We start from the raw sequence: 27,758 nt of genomic DNA, 5'->3' as shown, positions 1-27,758 counted from the left end.
TTCAAGCATTTTACAAATAGACAGTAATCAAATAAGCACTAAGCTCCGAGCTTAGATTCCTCGTTCTTGTTAAATTAAGACTGTCAGAGAGACAAGGGTCAAAGTGAATAAATTCGGCAAACGCAATATTAGACCACTTAAGATGGTGCTTGATTATTTTTTGCTGTTTGTGTAATATTCAAAATTGAGGTAGCAAATTACCCAATTTTCTTCTTAAACAATGCGAAAATTAATAAAATCCAATGAAATATACTGAGTTTAAGTTTAATTTCACTATCAGGTCAATTTATTGACCCTTTACCACTACCACTTGAGAACATTCTTTCACATAAATCACTGAAATAATATGGACTCACCGGAATACTAAAATGTAGTAAATTCTGTGCCTCGGCGAAAATACCAAACGTCTACAAGACTGTGTAACTTTGCTCCCCAATAAACCGCGACTATCTAATACCTAGGGACTATCTTTATATACCTTTTTATTGTCTTGTAGTCTCATTCGTTGACCTGTGACCCCTGTTATGATAATAGTGTGTGCTAAGCAATATAATGGTAGACATATTTAGACACGAACTGGGAATAGTTTTCTTCTGGATATTATTCAGCATTTTCTATTTCAATACGTTTTAGGTCCGACCCGAACATCGAAATTATTCACGAACGATATTTTTTGACGCCAGACTTTTTTATTAATGCATAAATTGTTCCAAATAATTATTTGTATAGCGAAAAAACTTCTGTCGTTGGTTAAACGGTCGGCTGGTTGGCGTTGGAAAAATGTCCGCATACGCCCTGGCCTCGGGAAAACAAATTCACAAAACAGGATCCCCGGTACCGCTTTGAAGCGACACGAGCGAAATCTCTCGAATTGTTCGAGAATTTCGACACGGGCGTAATGTTATGCTTGCTTTAATTTAATGCCGTATTAGTACCCGCTTATAGAACGGTACTTAAACGTAATATTGTAGACAATCATTTCGCTAAATGTGGATTACTCAAGGCAATTCCAGTTTAAATTTCCAGACGATTTCCATCTGAACATATATTTAATAGTGGTTTATTTATGCTGTCGTAGCAGACATTTATTAGATTCGATCTTTCGTATTTGATAATTAGTTAACTTGTGTTGTTATGGATACAAGAGGAGGAGGAGGATAAAATTCTTTGTAAGTCTGTTAAATTTGTCGATTAGTTGCAGTAAAAAAGTATTTTCAAGTATGCTACTTAATAGTATTTCCAAGATTCATCTCTACAAATTTTTCTATGGTAAAAGGACAAACACGCAAACAATAACCCAAAAGAGATATCAAAATATCGATTTAACCTAAAACCGTCTTCGTGTGATATTGGTATATGCAACAATAAACGATAGTGAATATACCAAGCTTAACTTTATATTTATAAAAATGTAGAACAAAACATACTTATAATATTTGTGGTAAAACTGACCAGGCCGACTCACAAGAATAAAAGACCTCCGCCGTCATTACCGCAGCCCCACATTCCGCACACAAACATTATCCTGCAATTTGTTGTCTGATAAATTCCGAGGATGAAAATATAGCAGAGAAATGGTTGGCTGTGCTTTTGCCTCTGATAAATGACTTTATCATTCTTTTTTTGGTGCCCAAAATGGCATAAATCTTACGTGGCTTAAACTAAAATTTCTAGGGCAATACGACCCAAATGCAAAAATCTGAAATACCATTTGTTCCCGGCATTGGGTTTAGAATAGACCTATGGTTTATCATACTATGTGTGTGCATGGGGACAAACAATTAAAGTGCTTTCTTTATAATATGTAATGTAATCTATTTAAATATTGGCAATTTTCCATACTTTTTGTGACAAAATTTAGTAGTACTAGTACCGCACTGCGTAAAATGGTTATCGGGACGTAATAAAAGTTAGTGAAGATCATGATTGTTTCTACTTCGATAAATTCAGAAAACCATTTAAGTTAAACTTTACGCCAAATTTTTATCTCCTGTATCAACTTAAAAGTTACGAAGAATTCATAGCAGAAAATACCAGTTTGTGTTTTAAAACCGAACACTTAAAAAGAGAATTGTTTTTTATTGGCAAAAGCTCGCCGTTTTCATCTAAATGCGTTCTCTTTGAGAAGCATTCATCCGAGTAATTTTATGAATAGCAAATTGAGAGCAATCGCTACAAGTGATGTTGTCGTACAGGTTTTTGTTATTAAAGGGAACGGACAGCACAAGAGCAATAAAGAGATAAACTAGTGTTTCCTGGTTCAATAATATTTGCTGCTTTTCAGATTAAAATACGAAATATACAGTAAATATAACAGATTTAAAGGAAGAACCTTTGTTCGACTTTGGAGGCAGTGTTAAGCGCGGCTGAGTTCCGGTTTGAACTTTTGAAAGGTATGGTAAGGGAGACATAATACATTTTTGAGGCATTTCGACTCAGTCTTCAGGGATAGCTCATTGCATCTGTGGCCAACCTCGGGTAGGACTCTTCTCTTATCTGGGGTTGATTACATATGGTCATGGACGGCAGTAGTCACTTACCATCAGATGGACTCAATGCTCGTCTGCTATTCCTATATTATAAAAAACTATAACAAACAAAACAAAAAAAATATACCTACATATAAATGAAACAGAATATTTGCATTTCTAAATGAGCAAGGTTTGTTTCTAACGGAATGGAAATGTTTCACAATATATGCGTCACTTTTCACTTAGCATAATTATTTTGATACCCGTTGTGGTCTTATGAAATACTTATGTAATCCAGATCATGAATACCAATAGAAAATTTACATTCATTTTTACTTGATTAAATTAAAAAAGAACATGGATTTATATCTAATATTTATTAATTTTTTAAATTAAAAACGCGAAGAATTGAAATAGAAAGTAATGTCTTTAATGATTCCAGATATAGTTATGTTCAGTATTTAGAACTGGTCGAAATACTGATTATAAAAAATAATTCAACATTTGAAATGTTGACGTTTCTGTCAAACCATAGATTAGTAAAGATACTTGGCCGCCTTAAAATTGAATGAAGCCACAAACAGCTTATTATAGTAAGTTCTTTTTTTGAATTCTTGATAAATAAAAACATTTTTAGAGAAAATTTACGAATAAATAATGAATACTGCGTAATTTACATAATAAATAAATAATTTATAATAATAATTTCAAATATTTTAGGGACATTTCAGCACGGAGACGTGGCAAAACTTTTTTACGCAACTACTTCAATTCTCAAAACTGGGTACATTTTCTTGTTAGGAGTGAGTAATCTTTACTAATCTATGGTCATAACACTGAAAAATTATACATACAGTCGGCATTCGGAATTCGTCACGGGAGGTATATTGCATTGTATATTTATTACGGGGGTCCTGAGGACCTATTCCTGAGTGAGTGTTTGTGCATCAAGAACGAGCGGTCGCCGAAGGGAGCAGCGCACCCCTCATCGGTATTTATATTGTTTACACCTACACTATTGTCAGTAGCGCACAAAGATCTAAATCTCATTTCGGATTAAACCAGCGACCTAAAACTCATACAAGTTATGTATTCGAATGTACCTGTAAAATTATTTTTTTGTTCTGTGATTCGCGGTAAAAATTATACCGCATATTACTTATGAAACCTTTCTAATAGTAAAAAGTCGAGTAATTCATTCGTATTGGATTGCAAAGAACTTATTAACCTTTCACCGTGGATTTCATTGGCGTTGACTGGGAGTTTTCCCTCCATATTCAGTCTTTCTCCCATTCAAAGAAATTTTCAATCGGCGAATGAAAAGTGGTATTTGATATCTGTAACGCAATAACGGCATGCTCGCTTTGACGGTATTAGCGAGCGAGCGGAGGGCGCTTCAGCCTGACACTGATTTGATAAGTGGCGAGCTTCAGGCAGTTTGGAAATTTGAATTTGACAATTGGTTTTGAAATATGATTCTCTGTGCGACAATAGTTTGGAATAATGCCACTCAATTCGTTGAATTTAAAGGTGGTAGAACCCTTTGTGGTACGACTTCGGCGGCACCACCGCCACACTTAATTCTGCCTCATAACAGCATTGTTAAGCGCTGCTGTGTTCTGGTTTGGTAAGGGAGACATACTTTTCCGAGGCGTTCCAACTTAGTCTGGGGTTCAACTTAGTCAGGGGTAGCGACGCATTTGTGGCCGACTTTAGGTAGAAATATCTAATCCTATCGTGTTCATTACAGATGTCCATGGGCGACAAAAGCCACTTACCATCAGGTGGACTGAATGCTCGTCTGCTACTCCTATATTTAAAAAAAAATATTCAATACGCCCGCATTTCATTGAAGAGGGCTAAAATTTTAAACCCCGCAGTTGGGGTTCGATGATTTCTTGGGAAATTATTGAAAGATTTCGCTATTAGACGGAATAAAAATTGTTTCTAAGTAGAAGTCTATTTGGACGGACGCCTGTGCTGGATTATGTCAAAGTGTATGTTAAATAGCCAGAAATTAATTTCTAAGAAGATAAACAAACGTCAATATAAAAGACGTATTAATACAAAACAATCATTGAGAACAGAATTTTCAAAAGTAATTCAAATCATTGTTTTAAATGAAAATAACACGAATGTGTACAAAATGCAGAACCCACACTCGATGTTATATCCATTGAATACAAATTGAAAAGATATTCAAAGAAAATTTTACAATGGCCCGAGAGCTTTCCTGTAGCGAAGTACCTATCGGAAAAGTATTGTGTGAACACCACTTTAATAGCGAACAAGTTGAGCAAACATGCCAAAAGATTCGCAATATTCTCCGCTACATTTAACGGGTTACAACCTCACAATACAAGAAGCACGTAGTTTTATCTTTAGCTTTTATAAGATTTTTTTAGCAGTAGTAGGAGTAGCAGACGAGCATGCAGTCCACTTGATGGTAAGTGGCTACTGCCGCCCATGGACATCTGTAATCAACCCAAGATAGGATTAGATAGTCCTACCCGAGGTCGGCCACAGATGCACCGCTACTGCTGAGGACTAAGCTGGAACGCCTCGGAAAAGTATGTCTCCCTTACCACACCCTTCAAAACGGAACACAGCAGCGCCTAAAACTGCTGTTATTAGGCAGAAATATGTGTGGCGGTGGTGACGGAGTCGAACCACAAAGGGTTCTATCACCTTTAAAGAAGCTTGAAGAAGCAAATGAGTATATCGTCCACGTGATGGTTAGTGGTCACTGTTGCCCATTGCCAGTCTCTAACTCCATATAAAACAGGGGTTCTCTACCACTAAGCGTAAAAATTGATTCACGTTAGACATAGATGTGGCGGTGGTCAAACCATAATGGTCCTACTTCTACCACCGTTTTCCTTTTCTCTTTTAGATATATCAGTTTTATTTTTGTGAAAAATAGACTCTGTATTTTCTTTAAAATACTCAATTTTAAGGTGTCAATAAATTATATTGGTTTAGAAACATAAACCACTTGTTTTACTATGCGCTGATACTCTACGGATGTTATAAAATATTTTTATTAAAAAAGGAAGAGCATTTCATTAAAACTACGGGATACCTTTTCCATAAAAGGAAAGCCTTTAACTCATATATTTGAGAAAATTCATGGCATTAAGTAGGGACGGCTTTGTAGTTAAGTGCCAACATCTGCATTATGTCTAATGGTCACTGTAGCAGCTTGAACTATTTCATGGTAAACTCGCTTATCGTTGCTCGCTGGCAGTGAAACACGTCACTGATCTAAGGCAGCGAACGCTGTCAGAGGCGATATTGATAAACGAGGTCGCAATCGCTTTATCATACTTACTGACAGATTAAAGCTTAGACAGCGTTGAGACGGACAGATGAGCACTTAAATATTAGGTATAGCTATTTCACTTTGTTCTTCTGTATACTGTATAATTCCAAGCGAATTATTCAACCGTTTTGTTTTATTTTGAGCTTCAAAATAGAATATTTATAATCAAAGAAATTTATATCAAGACTTCCACTCCACTTATCAATTTAGTAGAATTCAACGAAATACTCCCACTCCACTTCTTTGATATGAGTCATCGACACCACGTGATATTTTTCAGCATCTCATGGCAGTAAATACAGAGCTTCCGCCCATAATCGCCCACAAATGAACTAAAAACATTGAAAAAACAAACTTTACACATATATTTAGAATTCAATGGGTTTGTGAAAAAATATTATGTGTGTTGTCGGCCGCCTGCCTCAGGGGGAATTGAGAGACATCAAATAAACCCGATATTTATTTTATAAGCTCACTTTGATATTAATAGAAAATTTATTGGAATGGGTATAGTTGTATCAATGTGATTGAATTCATTTCACGTCGTATTAATTATCGATGTGAAATGAATCAGTTCAATTAAAATACTGATTCCCAATATACCACGGACTAAATGCTTTTAATATATGGGTGTTAATAATTCGATGATGGCATTGATAGCCTAGTGGTTAAGAAACTCGACCTCTCGATCGAGGGGTCCGAGGTTCAAATCCCACCTGTGATTTTTTGAAATTATGTGCGTATTAGAAATTAATTATCATTTGCTAAAACGGTGAAGGAAAACATCGTAAGGAATACCTGATAGATTTATAAAAAAAATCTCAAAGGTATGTGAAGTCTACCAATACGCACTTGGCCAGCGCGGTGGACTATGGCCTAATCCTTCTCATTCTGAGAGGAGACCCGTGCCCAGCAGTGGGACAGTAATGGGTTGATGATGAATAATTTGATAATCCAATATCGGTATGTTCTGGTGTCTGTTATTGTGCTTTACGATACAGTTAACTGTATTATCGTAAACTGCAACCAGTCCATCGTATTGGCGTTTTATGAGGTACGATTTCGCTTAAAATGTTTACTTAATTCCCGGATATTATGTTCCGTATCAGATAAATTTCGGTACTTATAACATTACATATGACGCACTATTTTAATAACAATAAGTATGGTGGAAAACATATATTTTTATTTTTGACATTTACACACTTCAATGTTTTAACTAAAATAAATTAAAGTAATATAAAAAAATAATGAAATAATATAACTTTATTTTAAATTAAATATAAAAAGCTACATTTAAATTGCTGTCCCTGGGATAAGTTCCCAGAATGCTGGCAACATTCCCTCGTTGGATAGCGAGGCTAATTCGCTGTCCGAGGTATGTGCCAGCTCTCTGGTCATTCGTTGACTCTATCAACCGTTTAGACAGATGCTTAAAAAATAATCTAGCATTGGAACCCCACGGCCCCAATGCTTCAACACCAAATGGCAGAAATATGTAGTCTTTAATAAGTTATGGTGGAATATATTGTATTTTAGTGGGAATAAATATTGGAGTACTAACATATTAAATATAAAGATCTTTCAAAGGATTAATTAATATTCAGATACATCCCTACTTACTTTTGCGTTTCGGTGGAAGTATGTGGATGTCAACTGACTTCTATATAAGGTCTTAACAATAGCGGCCTTAACCTTAAGGCGGTTGCCTTCAGGTAGATGCCTATTGTATATGGAGTTGGCTGCAGTGGTCCAAAGCAGTGACCGCATACCAGGTGGCTTGCAAGGTTTTTTACTATTTTCATCTGATAAACAGTAAAGTATCATTTCCTCTATATAAACTTAGACTTACCGATGTGTTTACCCAGTTACAGGATAAACACTAACATTATCTTACGCGCTCCAAGAAGCTTACATACGAGTACATGCATGATCGTAAAACTTGCGCAAAGCTTAATAAAGCCCTGCTGCTCGTAACGCTGAGTTGCTGGAGCTTACTGACATTTCTTGCTATCAAGCTCATAGTCAAGTTTTTTTGTATATGTTTGTTTGTTAATTGTAAACTGATGTAGAAATACAATTCTACTTCTTCTTGTTTTAAAAATATATAGGAAATTATATACAGAACCATTTAATTATTTTTTGAACTTTTTTATTAGGATAGTATTATAAATAAATAAATATAAATTGTATTTATTGCATTCCTATTGTATTCCTTTCTGAATTCTGCATTTTCCTGAATTTTTTATCCGAATGCGGTTAATTTTTTCCAAGAACATGTATGTGTCTCATACTTGGGTACGCCATAGGGCCTGAAAATAGCTTAAAGAATTTTAACACATGAGTTTTCTTTAAATTCGTCTAATTTACAGGATTTACTATAACCATATATTCTATTATAATTGATAGTCTTCAGGTGATTTAAGTACAAGAAGAGTAACTATATTTCTATCCTATTTAAGAGTAACTCTATGTCAGATCTCCGAATTAAGCAGATGCCTTTAGTCTGCTAGGGTGAGAGCTATGTTGGCAAGATGTCCGTCTCCGGATACCTCCATTACAAATTCTGTTAGGAATTCTGTCACTTGGCTTATGACACTATTTAATCTTTCAAAAGCAATAAAGAAGTGATCTCGTGGGAGGGATACCATTTAGTATTCCATGTCATGAAATATGTACACACATGTCCCTCGGTTCTAAATAAATATCTAATAAATGAATAAAATAAGGTTCTATGTTCACTAACAGCACTAGCATGCATGAATGTATTTTTTTTTTGTTTAAACCCTTTGGTTCGATTTACGTTTATTGATTTACCTGCATGTGCATTGACATTTTATTACAATACAGTATTAGGAAAAAAATATGAAATAGGTTTTAAAATACTCATTTTTGGTGTATACCAACAGTGTTAGGGGCTGTGTTCAAGTTTGAAGGGTGTGGTAATAAATAAACGTTTTAGCTTAGAAACCAAGGTGCCAACGCATTGCTAGCTACCCTGAGGTGGTTCAATTCTGTCTGCGGATGTTTACACATGTCCATGAACAGTCAATCAGAGGGCGACAGTGGTCACTTACTCCAATGGATTTACATTCTACTTTATTTCACATAGAAAAAAATAATCATATTCACCCTTGAGCACACCAAAGAAACAGCGTATAAAGTGGGAAATAAATAAACGTATACTGACTGAGAAATCAACTAGGTGTGAGCCCTGTACGCCCAACACCCGTGGAACTGCTATGAAACTCTGCAGGTGTAATTTGCATGACAAAGAGCCGGATTTACTTCGAGATCGGCTTTACGTAGCTGACGTAATGGCGAAATACCTTATTGCTATCAGGTGCTAAATATAGTCGCTTAATTTGTAAAGTTTAACAATAACGATTTAAGTTACCGAATCGTATTAACTAATTATATCTATTTGTTTTATATAGCGCTGCGTCTGCCGGGGTTTTATATAACTAATGTTTATGAGAATTAGGATAATGGCATAGAATAACTAGAGAATTATTATAAAAACTAAAAACACGACTGCTTGAAAATATAGCGGTCATTTCCAAATTTAGAGGTTTCCAGCAACGTCTCATGTATTAAAATCCGTTAAGCCGTTATGAGACATATGTTCAAGAACCTTCCGCACTCGGATAGAAAACGTCCTGCTGAAATTGAACAACTTAACTTATCAAATTAACTATATTGTTATCTATACTTATAATAAATCTGTAGAGAGGTCAATTCTGTACATGAAATATATTTCCAAAATAACTATCAGGGGGTGATTAGGGATCGATACTGATGCCAAAAATGCAATCAGTAAAATTTTTGTCTGTCTGTCTGTCTGTCTGTATGTATGTATGTATGTATAACCGCTATAGAAACAAAAACTACTCGACGGATTTTAACGAAACTTGGTACAATTATTTTTCTTTTGAGCTGGTTATAGTATACTTTTAATCACGCTACAATCAGTAGGAGCAGAGCAGTGAAGGGAAATGTTGGGAAAACGGGAGAAGTTACTCCATTTTTTAAGCTTCCGTCGCGTGTGCAACGTAAATGGTTAAAGCTACACAGAAATCATGTATGACGGAAATGTTCTCCTTAAAATTATATAAAACTTATCCCACGACAGCATATGTCTATCTTTTATGGTTGACTCACAATAACACGTGTAACTCCCGAAAGCTTAGCAGTTCAAAGCTTTCTGATTATATTTGTCTACTCCTACGTTTATAACACTCTCGGTGATCCCTAATTAAAAAAGTTAACAGTATTAACTATTCCATACAAAAGAATCATAGAAATCATACCCCTGAGTGATAAGGGTTGTTCACCCTTAACATTTTTTTATTTATATGGCAACACAACGTTTACCGGGTCAGCTAGTAAAGAATATAGTAACCTAATTACATTCTAAAATAATTCTTAAAGATGAACCAAGTTACTCATAACTAGAAATTAAGTACACCACACACTCAAGTATACATAACAATATAGTTTTGTTACACACAGGTCATTGAACGATGCAGTCTTCGTATAATAGAATTCTAAATCTATTCCGATCATTGTCACGACAGGATCCTTTATTTGCCGACACTGTTCACAACGGCGCTGTACAATTCATACGATTTGGATCAAGGTCTGAGCCACTTATTCAAAGAATACAATCATAAGCGTAAGTTCTATTATAGCTCATTCATGGTTGGTTCTTTCAGTGTTTTCTCTTAATCCATAGGTAAGTATAGATATCTCATCGCCTAATAATTGAAGGAATCCATTAAATGGCTGACATTAATCACTGTCATGGTGTAATTTACGCGGAACAATACCGACATGTGCAGTTGAGTGGTGCAAAAACACGAAATCGAAGAATAAGTGCTGAAAAATATTGTTTCATTCGTAAATGCTCTAAAAACTACGATTTTTTAATATTTTTCAAACACAAAAATAGACGCCAGTGACAATTTCAATTGTCAAAACTTTATGTTAGGAGTGTTAGGAGTGAGTAATCTGTACTAATCTATGTCTTAATGTCGTGATTTAGTAATATTTAAATTAGAAAAAATAATAGTTAACGCAGATAGGTGCTTAATATCACTAAGCACATCTCCAACAATATGTTAAGGGAGACATACTTCTCTGAAGCATTTCAACTTAGTCCTTGGGGTGACAACGCATCTGTGGCCAACCTCAAGTAAAAATCTAATCTCATCTGGGGTTGATTATAGATGTTCATGGGTGATAGTAGCCACTGACCGTCAGGTGGACTGCATGCTCGTTCGCTACTTTTGTACCATAATAAAGTTGATTCATTTTCGATACAATGTAAAGTATCGCAAATCGTACACAATTTTAATACATTGTGCACTGGTAGGTGACCAAACGACCTACCTGTGGGGTGGTCGGGTGGTGCTTTAACCTTATCATGTCATACAGCCCTTGCCCATCAATAACCTTGCGGTTAACACTCTCAGTGACTCATTACTTCAAAAATCAAAAATAAAAAATGGCTGATACAAAGCTGGGCAAAAAAGGTTAACTTGTCTAAACTAAGTGATTTGCAGACTGAAAATGTTTCTTTTGAGTTCAGAAGATTGAAAGGTCATGTTTCTTTGAATGTGGCTAAATTTTAACACAATAATATTTATATACTAAAATTGGATAACAGAGTTAATCTGGCGTCTGTCTATTTGAATCACGAATTTTTCTGTCAAACTTTGGGAAAGTTTGCGAAATAGTAACTTATTTGGCATATAATTGTAAATTGCTTAAGTTATTGTATCGAATATTGTATATATGAGTAGGTACTTAGTAAAATCTATTACACACTATATTTGGATTAACTAAAAATATAGTCCAACAAGATTAGATATGAAACAAATTGATTTTGAAAGATGATGATGAAGATTGTAAAATGTTGACTATTATGAAAGATTCTACTCGTCCCCCAAGTGTCCTAACTGCCGGAACTCAAAAGCCGAGCGAACATCATATTGTTTAGAATAATATTCTCCTTGTTATTTCTGGGTCATCTATTTTCACACGTAACAAGTCTGTATTACTTCGCCTATGATCTTACGTATCACAGGAGATACAAGATTTAAGAAAAAAATTGAGATTCCTACTCGATCCTCTGTAAAACATTATTGTTATTCTTTAGCCTATCTTAAACCCGTCTCATGAAAATTGGCAAAGATTTCGAAACTAAGTTTTCCAAACTAAACTACAAAAACACACATATTGTTCATACATTTTTACGTGTATATGTTTTTCGCATCCCTAATCTATAATTTAACTTGTTCCATTCCATTTGTATTCCAGCTCGGACCTGGCTTACACGTATCGAATAGCTACCATTTACTCCGAGTATAACATCAAGCCGAAACAATGCAGGAATTCCTTTCTGTTTTTCGTCCTATTTTCGGAGCGCTCATTTCAAACACCTGTATTCCAGTTTACGTGGACTAGGGATGTCAGACGTGAAAAAAATATCGATGTATTGAAATATATAAAATATCAATATCGGTGACGATTTATCTAATAAATATATCGATTTATCAATAATAGGTTAATTTTTCAAAACGTTTTGTCATTTTAACTAAACAAGTTCAACCTCACTCATAGCAATAGCAATAGGTTTTTTATACAATATAATATACATTATTTGAATTTACAAAATATTCCTTTTTAATAGGAAAAAATACATAATTTGAAAAATATCGTCGTACAGCCGTACTGCTGCAATAAAATATATATCGTTTTTTATAAAATTTTCGATATTGGATATTTTGCATCGATATATCGGTTCAAATTGTATCGGCCAACAAAATCGACATATCGAATATCGAAGTCGAATAAAAATATCGATATTTTTTCAACGTTCCTAACGTAGAATCACTCCGGCGCGAGAGCTCAGTTGACTGAGCACATTCAACGAACTAAACTCACAGTCTTCACAAGACAATGTTTGGTAAACAGTAAATCTTTGATTTTGGATTTGTTACATTGTATCTGATTAATGTATGAAATCGGGAGATTTAATAAATATTTTTACGATATAAATGTAAGTCTTGAAATCCACTTGATGCTTTCAAGATCAGGCTGTACAAAACAGGAGATTGACTCTGTTGTGTTTTAATTTGAAGGGTTTGGTAAGGGAGCCATACTTTTTTAGGGTTCCGTACGAAATATCGTAAAACCCTTATTATAAGGCGTCCCAACTTATCATTCAGAAGTATCATCATGGCTACTATGGGTTTACTATATAACAAGAGATAATAGTACTAAATATGTATCTATCATTATTAATACTACAGAAGTACGTATCAAAAATAATGGCGAAAAAAGTAATCACTTTGGTTATTCAAATAGATACTCACCGCATGAAGACGGATTAATCGCAATAAAGCGCTCATAAACTCGACCCATAAATTCAAAGCGGTCGATAAATGTTGAGTGAATCTTTCCTTATATCGAGAAACACGAAAACTTTTCTAATCGGTTTTTCAGGTGTTAAAACTTTTCAAAAGAATCAAAAGGCGGAGTCGTCTGTGGAAACACTTAAGGTGCAGCTATTTCTGAGCAGGGTTTTGCTCTGAAAGGTGTGGATTAACTGCCTACACTCGTATTTATAAACTGCATGTACTGGATTTTACGCCCACAGATACCTCTACAGCTTAATATACCAAGCTGAAATGAAATGAATATTAAATGAAATGAAATATATAAATATATTTCATTTAATTTCATTTCATATAGTTAACTATGGAAAGCTATAGTAAGCCATAGTCCAGAATAGTCAGCGTGTTAGTATTAGATATATTATATTTTGTAAAAAAATCTTATAATGTAGAATTCGTTACGGTTTCTTTGTGTTTTCTATAAAAACCAAAAAGAAAAGCTGTTACAATAAAGCAATGACTTAACTTTTGCAGTGTTTTATACTTCTTCTCAATTTTAATTCTTAGTGACTGTTTAAAAACTGAAAAATTTCCGAGGGTGATTGATGGGTAATCACTATTCATTCCATCAAAACTACTGGAGCTTTGAGTAAGAGTTGCATAATAAGATAAGCTTTCAAGATAGATAGAGCAATTGACCGTCCGACGAATGTTAAGGGAGTTCTCGAAGCCTTCTCAGAAGAACATTGTTGAAGAACTTCAAACTTTACCAATTTTCGCCCTCTCCAGGTGCTCGGAAGAACTTCTGTTGTTACTAATGAAACTACAAGATGCAGATCTTGAGAATTATTACAACAGCTTGTAAAGCGTTGAAGCTTAGTGGCGCTCACAAACCTTTGTAGAATAAGATATTTGATATTAGTCTGAACTCGTGTATTAGTTTAAAAGAAAGAAAGAAAAATATATTTTGCGGAAATATATAAACGCAAAAATATAAAAGAAATACTATAATGTAATAATATTTTTTAAACCGATAAAAAATAAATAATTGCTGATCTAAGCTAAAGTGCCGTAAAGTATATTTCATGGATCCAAATAGTCGCCTGCAAAAGCAGTGGCGAAAGCGGCAAAAATATATGAAATTTGTCAGTGAATACAAAAAAAAAGAATTTAACAAAAACACATTTTTTGAAGAATTTTCCCGCAAATGCTGAGGTTACATATACCCATGAATCCAATCTAGTCACAGAAAATAGATTTCATAAGTTCATTCTAAACGTGCTATAAAGTTGAAAAGTTTTCGCAAGTTTCCGGTATTATTGGAGTAAAACGTAAATAACAATGTCATAAAATTTGGCCAAAATCGTTCAAATTTTTACAAATAAAATAATGAACCAAAATATGTAACGCAAACATTCGAGGCACTGGTTGAGTTCGGAAGTTCTGGCAATTTATTTATTTCGTGCGGTAAACTTTTTAAGCATTTCAAATTGGTGCTCTTTTCCTGCAGGTACCAGCACCAATAGAAAGTTTATCGCTCATGTGCAACTTTACACGAATCTCGGTATCGTGTGATTTGAATATTAATTCTTTCAAGTTATTTTGATATATTGCGAAGAAGCTTGTTTTATGGGGGTTTAATAGAAAATCTTTGAATGGAGTATTAATTTCCATTGACTCGTCAAATGTGAATATTCACTATTCACTTACCATGTTTTGTGTGGGATTTTAACTTGCTAGATTATAACTAACTGTCCTTTTCCGGAGTAATCATATGACGAGATGAGAAGACATGAAACCACGTGATCTACCACGAACTAGCGAAATAGACTCCTAATAAAAATATATTTTTATCTCAACTTAGTCTTTGAAATGTGCCGTAGGGCGCAATATGGGCATACATATCACACATTCAACAGATGTTACATCAACAATAGACATCATATGTTAGGAGTCTAATTAGTTAGTCGGTGCGAGGCCGTAGCAAATGGTTTATTGCGCGACAATGAACACAAAGACGCCGCGAGAATACACGCGTCATGACGGTGACAAAGCCGCGGCCCTCACTCTTCTTATGGTTGTCATCCATTATGTGAAAATGTATTGATATTTCAATAAAAATTACATGATGAAAACCTCTCCGTTCAAATTCGAAATCTACCAGAGATTTTATGATCGAAAAATGTAAGATTTTTATGATCGTACATTATTATTTTTTGAGCGAAATGTTACCAACGTGCACAGTAACATGGCTATCGCGGTTAACCTTTGAAATTAACTGAAACTACTTACTTATAACTGTTTTTACGCTTTATTTTTGAGTGTGAATTTATATAAATGAAGCATTAATAAAACTCAAGTTTTCGTTCTTGGGAATTGACGTTACTTTAAATAAACAAACTATAAAGAGGAATTACATTCGACCGGAGATTCTTTTTATATTATAGGGGTAGATAACGAGCACGCTTTTTATATCAGTAATCAACCCCAGTTACGTATAAGACTACCGAAGACCAATCTCAGTTGAATTGCTAGTGTTTTTACCCCTGATAACTGAAGTTGGAAGGCTTGGGATAAGTAATCCAGCGCTGAGCGATGCTGTTAATAGGCAGAAAAATGTCTATTGCTGCCTTTAGGCTACAAAGGCTTCCACCACCTTCTAACTAATTTCCCACTTCTTGTTAAATGTTAAATTAAAATAATTACTCATAACAGTTTTTGTTGTGACCCTACCGACGTCTTGTGGCTCAGAGCATTCCAAGGCGTCAGTATATTGTCGTGTTACGTGTTACTAAAGTGTAATTGTATGGTTATTATTTTTAAACAGTCCTTTTTACTAAAGTCGGTACTTATAATGTGCGTAACAGATTTGCCTTTTGAATTGAATTGTTATTGTAATAATTAGTACTTAATAGTAAATTGGTTACGTTAAATAACAATCATACATGTTCTTTGTGAAATGTTTGTGGGGGCTACTTGGTCTAGAAAGAGTCTTTGGGGAACCACACAAGGGCAGCGGTGTGTTGTATTAAAATTCCTGGACTTCTTTACATACAAAATGTAACCACCGAGGGGCGTTTAGTGCGTTAGACTCTCACAAAACTCGACCTTCCCTCTAAAAACGTCGCTTCTGAAGATTTCCCCCCGAAACAAAAAGGAGGTCAAACCAAGAAGTAGTATGTTACAATATTTCCATTAGCAACTCTTGGCCATATTTAACGATTAGCGACGAAGCTTGAACTGGAATCGTTTTAGATTATATTTACGATATTTACGCTCGTAACTTTGTGAGTTTATGAATAAAAGTTTTCCTTCTAAATTTAATGTAAGTAAGCAAGAATTCATTTCCAAAGCTAACGTTACGTAAAACGACAATAACGTATGGACGTTGAAATAATAAACCGGATTGAAATTCAAATTTAACCAATTACCGCGTGCGGTGATGGAACAAGCGTCTTGTATGTAGATGGGGTTAACTTTATTATCAGCTGCTCGACACGGGCCGGCTTGATCACACTCTCTATAACAATACATTGCACTATACTATGGATATAGAGATCAATTTAGATTGTACCACATAGCTTCAATCTTCATATACAAAGTTCACTGTATCTTTAAAGGAATAACAAAGTAATAAATGTTCAACAAATATATTCAATATCATATTGAATTCATTCATGACTAGTAGATTTAACAGGATTATGAAGGTGATAGAAGTCTAACGGGCTCAACTCCAGAGGTGCCACCGCCACACACATTTCTGCCTTATAAGAGCAGTATTAGGGCTCTGCTGTGTTCTTGTTTGAGTGGTAAGGGAGAGAGACACCACCTTTCTTTATATCTAAGATAAATAGCGGAAAAATGTACCCCTAATTTATGTGTATGTACCAAAGACTATGATTATATGCAGCGCAGTGCGCCGATTCTATAATGTAAACTTAGCTCGCGATCAATTCGCTATCGTATGTTAATGCGGCTCAGTTTAGAATGCTCTGAATAGGATGGAACGGTTATCTAAATTTTACTACTGTATAGGTAAATACAGTGAGCGCAATTAGAAGATTTTTTTTACTAGAGTCGCCAAAATACTCGTGTTTGACAATTATGGTTTAGTAAATAGTAAATAACTAGTATAACAAAAATACACTATGATTATATTTTTTATATATTACAATATTCCTAATCTATCACAAAGAATATTCTTTGCTATGTAATTTCATTTTCTTATTACGTACTACTGAATTTAATGTAACATCTATTTAAATGTTAAATTTACTACGAGTACCACGTGTTGGGCACATACATCATGAACATTGTTACGGCACGACATAACTAAGATTATTACAACATTTAAGAAATTGGGCTCTGCATCAGTTTTCGATAACTATTTTTATCATACATAACACGGTTCATCATTGACTTTGTGATTGAAACTGCACTACAACTCTAGTTTTCTAGATATTAGTCCGTTAACATAGCCTGTTATCATTGTGTACTATAAAATAAATTGACACTATATTTTCCGAGCTGCTTCTATAAAAGAATAAGCTCATGATAGCAGATAATCTACGAGAAATGGACATCTTAAATTAAGAGAGCTTCCATTCCCGCGACACCCGCCGCCACTTCGTCTCAAAATCTTTTGTTTACGGCGACCGGCAGCTGACAGAAATAGCACCTTTCAACTGCAACAATACTTTGCCGTCTTGGAGTGGCGCAACTACGAGATTTACTATTTTAAAGACACTTTTCTACGTTAAATCTTTTTTTTATAAAAGAAGTACCTAACTAGTAAACACTTACCATAAGTGGTTTCTACATCTCATGGATATTTGTACACTTAGTATTTTTTACGTTTTTACAAATGACTGTTTTGGTATTTGTGTACATATTTGCCCGTACATTTCCAATCAGCGCCCCTAGCGGATTGTATCAGAACTGATTGGAATAGTATGGGAAATAGGTAAACATAGTCATGTTTTTCAAACCGTAAAAACTCCTACTAAGGGTACTGTACATAACTCTATATACTGTTATATAACAGGACATCTATTGATGTCGATCACAGATGCATTGGCACTGTTGATAAGATGGTCGCCTCACATGTCAGTCGGCGTTCACACCATTCAACTAAAATGCAAGAGCTGCTTGATGCTAGAACTACGAGTAGGTATGGTGGTGGTCCCTATACAGTCGAACCATATTGGTCCTAACTTTATTCTGCGAGGCTTTACTGAGTTATATGCTTCAATATTATGACAAAAAATCTTAAGCGAAATTATAAAACAGGTACGCATAAACACACGTATGAAGTACTATAATTAAAAACCATCATGTTATAAACCCTTATCCACGTTATGAGTCTCACCACCTTCATAACATTCCGAAGCACATTCCCGGTAAGAATGACCAGGGAACCCTTGTGACAGGGGTGCGTTATTGTTTAACCGCAATAGCATTCGGTAGCATGTCTAATATACATGGTGGAGTTAATAGTTCCTTTGAAATCTTAATTAAAAAAATGTATTTCTTCGATTTGTATAATATGTTGAAAAGTAAAATTTATTTTTAAAAGAGTTACTATTTTTTACACTTGATGGTGAGTGGCTTCTGTCGCCCATGGAAATCTGCAATCAACCCCAGATAGGATTAAATATTTCTACGTGAGGTCGTCCACAGATACACCGCTACCTCTGAGGACTAAGCTGGAACGCCTCGAAACAGTATGTCTACCTTACCACACCATTCAAACTAAAATACAACATCGCTTGACACCGGTGTTTATATGGCCGGACAAGCTCTCAGCAGGAAATGTAGCCCTTTATTTTGTAGGAGAAACCCCAAAGTAAATCACCTAAACCCTTACCTCATTGTTGCGGATTTCGGTCTAAAACTCAATTGATTAAAATAGGGCGTGGATAAGAAAACCTGGAAATAAAATCGAGGAGTAGTCATGTCGACTAGAGGCTATAAAAACATAAAACCTGCCTGCTTAAAAATAATTAACTGAAAAGGAAGTGCATCATATGTCACTCAGACAATTCAGTTAAAACCGACGACACTTCGTGCATTAAAATAGGTCAAAATATTGTATTGCGTGCTTAAGAATTAAACATACATACATATATACGCTCAAAAACATTTCCCTCCGCAGTCGGGTAAAAAGTAAAGATGTCTAAAAACAACAGTGAAGATTAAGAGTTAAAATAAAACTGGATAATAAAGATATTTCAGATTCATACATAATATGTCTAAAGTTATCGGCGGAATCAAACACCATTGGGAATGTAAACAGAAAGTCTGATATAAACCCGAGCCCCGAGTCCCGGGTCCCGAGCAACTCGTGAAACTTCTCACGCGCGTTACAAAAACGCCTCGTGGGATTAGCTCTCCGCGATATTCGGATGTGAGATGCTTCGGTATGCTTCGTATCATTTCTAATATACTATTTTATATTCCAGTTTATTGCTACCAGAAACGTATCAAATTGGTGATAGTAAAGTTTAGGTAGATTTTGAATAAATAAATTGAGACTTGATGATTACACGATTAGTATTGATGTTAGCAGCAAAGCTTTATATTGTTGCTTTATAAAAACTAGATTTTTGCACTAACTTTCTCACTGAGAGAGGATAGTATTTAATGAATAATCATTTCGTTGTTAACTAAGTTCATAATTTAGAAGTCGGCATCCATATTGGGACAATTTACGTCGTGATTCAGCGAATGTTAAGAATTAATAGCTTTGAAGCGTCGACTTAAGATCTATGTACTTTAACAGAAAAATTATATTATGTTTTAATTCTTGTGATACGGAAGTCAACTGGATTTTTGTAAAAACCATTTCTTTCACTATTTTATGGTTCTTTTGTTAAATCATCCAATATGAAGAAAAAAAAATTATTCAACTTTATCATTTATTTAAGTATAGAAAAATACTTTATTTCTTTATCTAAATATTCGTTCTTCCCAAAAATATTCAGAATTAAGAAAATACCTCGGAGCGGAAGCAGGGCCGCAATTATCGTCCAACAATACTTAAGTTGAAGGGCGGCGAGGGGAGCTCATTTATCGGTAATTAACCTCCAGCTGATAAATGCCGGCTTATTGACTGCTGATAAGCGTTCATTTTTCTTTTTCGACATTATCCTGTTGCCTTTACAAAATTGAGAGACTTTCATTTTAATGACGCTTTATATTTTATTGTCCTTGTCCTTATAAAATAAATTATTTTAATGTATAATAGAGCCTTCATCATTACAACCATTTTCCTTCATTTGCTTTGCGTTTTATATTTGTATCAATATATTTTCTAGATATAATAAGCTATAGAGCTTATTATATCTAGAAAATTAAATGTCTATCTACTATGGTTCAAAGACTATTCTTTATTTTTTTACAATGTGTATTACTATGGCCGCTTTAACCAAAAATACATTAAATAAAAAATAAATGCTTCACGGTTGGGTTTCGGTTTAGTCACTGAATCGCAATGAAAATTTTCGCAATGCATGTACTTATATAAAAGCTGCTTAAATAACAAATATTATAAATGCGTATAATAAAAATATGTAGTGTTAAATAATGAATTTTGGTACGGAACTACGTGTGTACAAGTCCGACTCGCACTTGGCGCATTTTGTTTTATCAGGTTTGTTTGAACAGAACACGGCAGGGCGGGCGGGGGCGACGTGCGGTCGGCGCCGCGGGTTCTATCGGTCAATTATCATCGCCCGCCCCGGGGACAAACCAATGCCTACTGTTTTCTAAATTACGAATCCTTTTTATATCCTTTTTATACTGCATTTTGAACCACTTGTTTATTTTCTAAAAAATACGTTCAGTAATTTTATTTCATGTAATTTTATTTAAAACGCTCCAAAGGTGGCTCCAATCATCGTCTGGTAAATAACCCAGTTTGTAGACCGCAATAAATGTATTTTGGATTTTGATTTATGATGTAAAATAAAGTCCGAGGGGCCTTTACCACTCTACCGCTCTGGCCAAGTCAGAAATGGTAAACTTACCAATACCACATACCTTTTGTAATTTTTTTTATAGGCGTATTTATTTTTATCAGGCGTGTAGGTTTTCTCATGTTTTGCTTCAAGCAAGTGATAATTTCTAATAAGAACGCACTTTGAAAAATCATAGGCACCTAAAATCGAACCTCGGATTCCCCTGATTGAGAGGGCGGGCCTTAAACCGTTAGGCTCTCACTGCAGACATAGCATATCAGTATCACAAATACAAATCAGTATTTAAGTATATGATGTCGAGGACTGGCAAGTCAGTTTGGTGTTTTGTTGAAACAAAGCACGAACAGGCGGCCGGGAGCGATCGGCGCCCCGGGTTCAATTGGGCAATTATCGGTCACCCCTCGGGAACTGTGTAACCACTACCTTCTACTCCCTGTGTCCTATGTTTTGTGTAAAATCAAAGTTTTAGTTTCAATGTACTATAGAAAATCCTATTAGAATTGATTTTAGTTAATTTAATAGTAATATGAGTATCATAAGATATACTTTTGTGTTAAACTTTTCGGTTAGTTTTATTAAGGTTCCTTGACTGCCACCCACTTATTTTTAGTAAGTGGTGTTAAAATGATACATTGCAACCGGATACCTTATATGGCTGAAAACATACCCTTAAAATGACAGAAGGTCAGAAGTACGTGCGAACAATATAAAATAGGTTTATTACTGGTGTTTTTTTAATTGAAACCCTAAAAATGACATCAGTAATAATAAACAAAAAGCTGTTTGTTTATTACTTATTTGTATTACTTATCAGTCTTTATTTTTCTAAAGTGTATTTATATATTTGTTATTTAATTGTTGTACTTTAAAAAAATCATGACGAATTGCCCAAAATCTACATTGAAATTAGCCTTTATGACATTGATAGCAGTACAAACACAGCGTACAGTGGCATGATAGGACGCTACAGTCATCACCTCGGAGTGTGGCGAGCAAACACGCCGGCGTGTCGGTTGTTGCGAGCAAACACTATTAAATGCTTTGTGGGCAAATCCCCCATGGACATTCGAACGCCATTAACTTACTGGAGCTTTGGTTTCTGGCTATACGGCAGGAAGCCATTCAAGGGCTTTAGAAGTACTCTACTTCTACGCTAGACTGCTGTACTATATGTAAATGTTGTACTATAAAAGTAAGAATATTATGTACCTACTTTATACTCTTTTATGAATCGATTTCAATGTGGGTTGGAATCAATCTATCAAAAAGTCTTAAAGTAAAAATTGTCGCTGCTTTTTCAAACAAGACAGTCTTTTTACCCGACTGCCAAGGAAGGGTTATGTTTTTCGCGCGTATCTTGTATGTTTGTCTTTCTTTATTTGATCCGATCTAACAAACGGCGAATTTCAACAGTTAAGGTGTCATTATATTTGTCTCAATGACCCGAGTGTCCTTAGATAGGTTTTAGAAAAAGAAAAACAAAATGGCGGATTTTTGGCGCGAAATAGTAACACATTTAAAAAAAAAAGTTAACCGAACCTATCGAGTAGGGTATCAAATGAAAGGAAATTAAACGGAGATTATAAAAACATAATCGTATATATATAAAACAGCAAGGTGACTGACTGACTGACTAACTAAATTACTTTTTAATTTTTCAGAAATCAACGTACAGCCTAAACCAAGGACCTTACAGTCCTGTAATTTTGCACATAGGTTCTCTATATAGCGTTAATAAGTACTAAGAAAGGCCTTTTGGAAATTTTACCCTTAAGAGGGTAAAATAGGGGAATACAGTTTTTTTGAAATCCTTTAATTTTGAAGCAATTACTATACAATTTTGTATTTAGCTTTCTGAATAGGAACAAGGACGCACTAATTTATCCCCCTCCGAAAAATCAACCCCGTAGAGGGTAAAATAAGGGTTAAAAGTTCATTTGAACAATCTTAAATTTTGAAGCAAACACTATGAAATTTTGTATCAGGCTTGTTGGATAAAAAATAAATTATAAATTCTACCTCTAACGAGGTAAAATAATGACCGAAACTTTGATTTACTGAAGTTATATAATTTATAGACCGTAAATGGTGGATTTTTTCGCGAAATAGTAACACGTTTTAAAAAAAGTTAACCAAACCTATCGAGTAGGGTGTCAAAATAAAGGAATTTAAGAGGAGATTACACATACATTACACAATTTATCTTATATATAAAATTCTCGTGTTAGTTACCGTACTCCTCCGAAACGGCTTCACCGATTTTCACAAAATTTTATATACATATTCAGTATATCTGAGAATCGGCCACTATCTATTTTTTTTACCCCTAAGTGATAAGAGTTGTGCACCCTTAACATTTTTTTATTTATATGGCAACACAACGTTTGCCGGGTCAGCTAGTACATATACATTCGTATATACACATCGGGATGACTGTCTGACTAAATGAGTGAATGCTGTGCCAGAGATCAACGCAAAGGGAAACCGCTGAACTTAAGCGTGCTGGAATTTTAGACATAGGTTCTTTACATAGCGTAAATGAGCACTACGAGGATAAAATAGGATAATATTGTTTAAACATTTTTTGTTTTTGAAGCATACACCTACTTTGAAACTTTGTATTTGGTTTTCTGGATAAAAATAATGAAATGCCTATTTCACTGCTTTTGGAAATTCTATTTCAGCCTTTTTGGTGCAGTCGGGTTTTTGATTTTTTAAATTAATTCAAGTATATTGCTGGATGCTGAAAAACTAGTGATAATCCATAAACTGGGATTACCTTGTTACAACATCCTTAGATGTAAAATATATCGATGATCAAATAATGACATTCAAAATATAAAGATTTACTTCACTTCATAATATAACCGACGGGTGACTTAATAATATTTTGTGTAGAGTTATAAAGAACATATTCGGTTTCATTTTCATTTTTAAGACATTCAGCTGAGGTGACGTAATATCTTATTGGGTTAATCAATCTGTTTGATTCAAGATTCGTACGAGTATGATATGTAATCCTCACCAGAAGCCACACGTATTTGTCGATTGATATTAAAATGCCAATCGCAGCGGATTGCGGCGGGATGCTACGATCTGTGATCAGCGATCTCACGCCCTTCAAATACTCCCGGTAGATTAAATTCCTTTCCAGCTCAATGACAATCCTTTTAAAGTATTTAAGCGATTCGTTGTTGGAATTCGCGGACATCGCTTGAGAGCTAACTATTTCTCGATATCTTGTAGAACACTTTAGTTAAAATCACCTTTATTTTTAGAATTGATGCGTCATTGTTTAAAAAAAAAAAGAAGTAGCAAGAGGAAATGCAGTCCATCTTATGGTAACTGGCCACTACCGCCCATGTAGGTATATGTGTAGGTATTCAATTGAGAATATAAGATTAGATTTCCTACCAGTGGTCGGCCACATATACGCTGCTGCCCCTAACGAATATATTGAACTCTCGCTCTCTTACCACACCCTTCTAACTGAACACTGCTGCGCTTAACACTGATGTTATTAGGCAGAAATAGGTGTGGCGTTGGTGCCTCTGGAGTTGAACATCAAAGGCTTCTACTACATTCTAAATATGTAAATGCCTACTCCTTATCTTTTATGAATATATGAAGGTACTGAATCCGGAATGACATTTGGCGGTTTATATTTTACATCATACCTTCTTATGAATAGGTAAATTTTCCACATGAATGGTTGACAAGCTCCTGCTTTCCCTCTCAAATAAGATGGATGTCAGTTAGCCAATTATCCTCCATCAGCTGGCGGTGGGCGGCGTCATTACCGTCCCCTCGGAAATGCGGCAATCTCGCCGCGACAGGTGCGGCATGTTATCAATCATCACTAAACCATGTTGGAGGAAAGTGGGTGCTTTCACTGTATCTTATTTTACTCGATGATTTACTCTGCATATCTACATAGGCGTAAGGAAGAGATTTCTTTATATGTGATAAAGAAGTTGCCAAATTGTATGAAGGCCGTGTAAGTAAAAGGCCACTACCGATCTATAATAGCCTTTTTATACCTTTTACAACAAATGTAAATATGCATACAATTCGCCTTTAAACCTTGCCTTAAGAAATTATAATAATGTTTTCCATAATGTTGATATAGATATTTTTTCAGAATCATTATATAAATTTAAACAAAAACTTCATATTGCTCAAGGCTATTAAATATTACCATTAATTTATTTTTATGTATTCTAAGCTCCTTTTTATCTTGTATCCATTTTAGATTAATATTTTTTTTTTTGTGATTGACTATGTTTCTTGCAATGCTGTGCACACCTATAATTTAAGTACATAATATATTAACTAGCTTTGTATAGTCTCTTTTTAATGCTGTTTATGTATTTAGTTGGTTTGCCATTTTTTAAATAAATAAATAAATAAATAATCATCAGTAACTAGATAGGCGAGTCCGCCTGAGATCGGTGACGACTGACGACTAAGTTTAAACACCTTATATTAGTGTATCTCCTTTTCAAGCCAAACGCAATAGCTTTTACACCGCTATTACTGGCCAGAAATGACTATTTTTTAATTGAATAGCCAATGAGTACGCAATTTATCCACTAAAAAGTGGCCACTACCATCTAATAGACACCTGTAATTAACCCCCAGATAAGACTAAATTCCTACGTGAAGTTTGCCACAGATGCATTGCTAGACCTGAGGACGTGTGGCGGTGGTGCCTGCGGCGTGGGTTACACTATATTTAATAGCCTAATCTTTTTACAAATTATAAGGAATACGTAGGGTGATTCATTACTAGGCGGATGATTATAGTTGAAGTATGTTTATCCGCCCAAAACTGGGTCGGATGTGTGTCGCGCCAATAGGCGTTTGGAAGGTTTATGGGTTCGTTCAACGCTCGAACTATTTAATGAGCATTTCATTTTGCAATCATGAATGGGACGGCTTAGTGCTGTTCTATTATTATTTTTCGAGTGACGTAAGTTAAAATAATAAAATAAAATTCTAAAACGTATGTAAACAATTTGCTTACTTTGTATATTGAAGGGTGTGGTAAGGGAGACATACTTTTCCGAGGGTTTCCAGCTTATTGTCTGAGGACTAAGATGCACCGCTAGTTATAAGATGCTTCTGTGGCCGACCTCAGGTAGGAATGACATGACATATTGATCATATGGGCGGCAGTAGTCACTTACCATCAGGTGGACTGCATGCTCGTCTGCTACTCCTATAATATATAAAAATGTAGTTTTAGAATATTCTACGGCTCTGCCGTCTATTATATAAAATATCAAATGATTTATTTGCGACATAGTTATAAGGGACATTACTCATTAGGAATGATTATTACTTCCAACGTAATATGAAATATATTCCTGTTTGCTACACCCATAATTATAACCCAGAATGTTGATGTTAATTTGTATTGTTTGTTTAAATTAGGCAACCGCCCCATCACATTAAGATAACGTATCTGTTCAGACCCAAACACTCGTTAATAATTGGAAACACAATTGAACATGACATGATAATAACAGTGTTATGATGCATGAATGAGCAACATTATCATAATTCTATATGCCCCGGTGATGAGGTGAATGCAGCTAATATATATATTTTTTTTCAATAAGAAGTGATAGCTTTTTTTCGTTTACTAGGGGGAACCCTCAAAAGGCACCCGACGCCGTGGGAGCAATGCTGGGTTATGTGAGATTTTTAATGCGCTAAAACCCGTTGGTGGCCGTCCTCGGACACAACCGGAATTCCAAAACGAAACCCCTGTCAAACTCTACCCTGGGGGAAGCAATTTACGCTCCTCCCACATCAACTGGTGTTTACGACGGTATGCGACCATACATACCGACGTTTTTCCCGGAGTCGCTTGCAGGACGGTTCGAACTCCCACTCTTGCCGCCCGCAACCACGGAAGCCCCCTTTTAGTCGCCTTACGATCGACAGGGGATACCGAAGCCCTATTTTGGTTCCGGGACTACAGGCACATCTCATTCGGGGTTCAAAGCATGTGGTGCTTGAAATCAATTGTTTTCATTTAGAAATGCAGAATTCATTTAAACTTTCGTACAAAGCACGCGCTTTTAGAACAGTAACATTAACTCTCGTCAATCATTTATTATATTAAGATTTTTTTTACTTTTGAGATCGATTAACAATATAAACAATTTAGCTATTTTATATTCAGTTTGATGACGAACTAAATGAATTAAATTGCTTCAATAACGATGTATCTACATTAAAAAATTGTAGCAAAAGTATTGCTATTCATTCAAAAGGAAGACGGCAGTCGTTTTTGCTATTAATTTATCATTATGATGGCAGTATAATAACATTTGAAATGATCTCGCGGCGAAGACGTCTCCCGCCCAGCGTCAGAGTCGTTTAATCATCGTTCACAATTATCTTTGTGCTGGAAACAATCCACGAAACCTGCTGTCGCCGGCAGCTCCGTTCAATTGTTGTCTTGCGATTCATTAAGATACCTCGCTATGTTAGTCAATTGAAGTTTATTTGGGGTTGTGAAAGTCAGAGTATGCAATTTTATTTTTGGATTTCACAATGGGGTTGGTACAAAGTT

The sequence above is a fragment of the Epargyreus clarus genome, unplaced genomic scaffold, assembly GCF_041222505.1.
Source record: "Epargyreus clarus isolate Ecla_fem2 unplaced genomic scaffold, WU_Ecla_fem_2.2 ptg000004l, whole genome shotgun sequence".
Classification (NCBI taxonomy): domain Eukaryota; kingdom Metazoa; phylum Arthropoda; class Insecta; order Lepidoptera; family Hesperiidae; genus Epargyreus; species Epargyreus clarus.
The sequence above is the reverse complement of the archived record's forward strand: the minus strand, read 5'-3'. Positions refer to the sequence as shown.